Consider the following 2,593-nt stretch of genomic DNA (forward strand, 5'->3'; position numbering starts at 1 on the left):
TCAGACCACAATTAAAAGCTAAAAGTACTGTTGGAAATACTAAAGTACTATAACGTCCTCATGATTAGAAGACTACAAATAACTGGGAAATAATTCTACTGTCACAAGAATGCATATTTTCTTTTATTTGGAAAGGAACATGGAAAGATAAGGAAATGAGCAGAATATAGATGCTCTTTAATAGCAACTTAGAACTAAGGTCTGTATCTTTTCCTGCTTTTCTTGGGCTGATAAGAAGGCAGCCTTAGCATATGGAAAAGCAATTCAATTAAAAAGATCCAAAATTTGTCCTTGAAAATTTAGAACTAGCTGGACATCTTTTACAATAGTTTTGGCAAGAGTATAAGAATCCAATTTCCATCAGTATGGTTATAGGAAAGGGCCATTTCAGGCTCCCTCTCCTCAGCTGCCCAAGGAACTAGCTGGGGACATCTCCATGGATATCTGGGAACCCTTCTAGAGAGAAGTCTCTTGCTAACCTTAAAATGGCTCCCTTAATTAAGATATCTTCTTTCCTGCACCCCTATCCACCCTTCCTCCATCCCAACCATCCCATTCCAACAGGGTCTCCCCATCCTCCCCTCCTCACTTTTCTTTCCACATCTCCCCATCACCCCTTACTGCCACCCCACCCCACCCCCAAGATCTCAATTTTTGCCTGGCAATTTAGTCTACTTCCAATATCCAGGAGGATAACTATATGTTTTTCTTTGGATTCACCTTCTTATTTAGCTTCTCTAGGATCAGGAATTATAGGCTCACTGACATTTATTTATGTCTAGAATCCACTTATGAGTGAGTACATACCAAATCCACCTTTCCTATAGCCATACTAATGAATATCTTGCATATCACCACAGAAGCTTCATCTGGAGATGGATGGAGATAGAGACAGAGACCTACACTGGAGTGCAGGACAGAGCTCCCAAGGCCCAAATGAGGACCTGAAGGAGGGAGAACATGAGCAAGGAAGTCAGGACCACGAAGGATGCACCCACCCACTGAGACGGTGGTGCTGGTCTAATGGGAGCTTACCAAGGCCAGCTCAAATGGGACTGAAAAAGCATGGGATCAAACCGGACTCTCTGAACGTGGCGGACAATGACGGCTGACTGAGAAGCCAAGAACAATGGCACTGGGTTTTGATCCTACCGCATGAACTGGCTTTGAGGGAGCCTAATCTGTTTAGATGTGCACCTTCCTCGACCTGGATGGAGAGGGGAGGACCTTGGACTTCCCGCAGGGCAGGGAACCCTGACTGCTCCTTGGACTGGAAAGGGAGGGTGGGAAGTGGAGGGAGGGGAGGGAAATGGGAGGTGGGGAGGAGGCGGAAATTTTTAATAATAATAATAAAAAATATAAAAAATGAAAAAAAGAATCCAATTTCCGGTCTCTCACTTATGCTTTTCAGTATTACAATTAATGAATTTTGCCTTTTAAAGTACTTATTGGCAAACATATTTCCTGTTAATTATCTTGATTTCCATACCTATTCTGCTATACTTTTCCATCTTTCCTCCTACCTAAGTATCCTCTCCCCATTATTTCCATTTTTCCCTTTATTGAACTTCTGTTCTACTATCACTCTGCCTTAATATCTTTTTCCCCTTCCCCACCAATAGTTTCTTTCTAGATTCCTAGATTCTACAAGTAGTCCAAATTAAACAATAATAGGAATAGGAATATGTAACAATTTCTGGGTCTGGGTTACTTTACTCAACACAATGTTTCCTAGTACCTTTCTTCTACTTGCAAATTTAATAATGTGAATATTATAGCTGAATAATAATCTGTTGCATGTACAACACTTTCATTATATACTCACCTGTTAATGGGTTTCTAGAGTTTTTCCACATCTTACTACAAATTGAGCATCTATAACCACAGATAAGCATGTTTCTAATAGGAAATAGAACATTTTGGGTATATGTCCAAAAGAGGTACAGCTAACTTGGTTTGTTCTTTTCTTATTTTTTAAAAATATGGAACACTTCACAAATTTGCATGCCATCCTTGTGTAGGGGCCATGCTAATCTTCTCTGTATCGTTCCAATTTTAGTATATGTGCTGCCGAAGCGAGCACGCTAACTTGGTTTGATGACATATCCTTAGCAACCACCACACTAATTATCATAGTGTGTGAACCAAATCTCATTCCCACCAACAGTGCATGAATGTTCCTTATTCTTCATGTTCCTTCCAGGATTTAGACATATATTCATGTGAAAAAGTTCAATAGTAGTTGGTCGGTGAAATGGGCAATGCTCTTCTTGAAGCCATAGGTTACCTAATAAGAATCTCAGTGCTAGGGGTGGGATATCTCTTCTAAACTTTTTTTAATATAGGTTTCCTGGAGACTGCCATAAAATAAAAGGTATTGGTTTTCCTCTAGTTTGTCTTCAATGACTTTGTGGTAAGACCTGGTTGCTGAGGACACCACATACCTTGGCCACAAGAATGAGAAATCAAGTTAGTACTCACTAGAAAGCACCTTCTTTAATGGCTAATACCAGAACACACAATGTAGGCTAAGGAAAGGAAAGAGTTATCAGCAGTCTTACGTAGCTATGAATCTGTGAATAATAATAATCAT

General features: G+C 40.0%; 1 non-coding gene across 1 annotated transcript; it reads right to left on the reverse strand.

Annotated features, from left to right (window-relative positions):
* Positions 1 to 1,976: 1,976 nt before the first annotated feature.
* On the reverse strand, positions 1,977 to 2,083 carry LOC119805678. The gene has a single exon (XR_005283977.1). It is a non-coding gene; the product is annotated as a U6 spliceosomal RNA (small nuclear RNA).
* Between the last annotated feature and the right edge of the window lie 510 nt (positions 2,084 to 2,593).

This window comes from Arvicola amphibius, chromosome X, assembly GCF_903992535.2.
Source record: "Arvicola amphibius chromosome X, mArvAmp1.2, whole genome shotgun sequence".
Lineage (NCBI taxonomy): Eukaryota > Metazoa > Chordata > Mammalia > Rodentia > Cricetidae > Arvicola > Arvicola amphibius.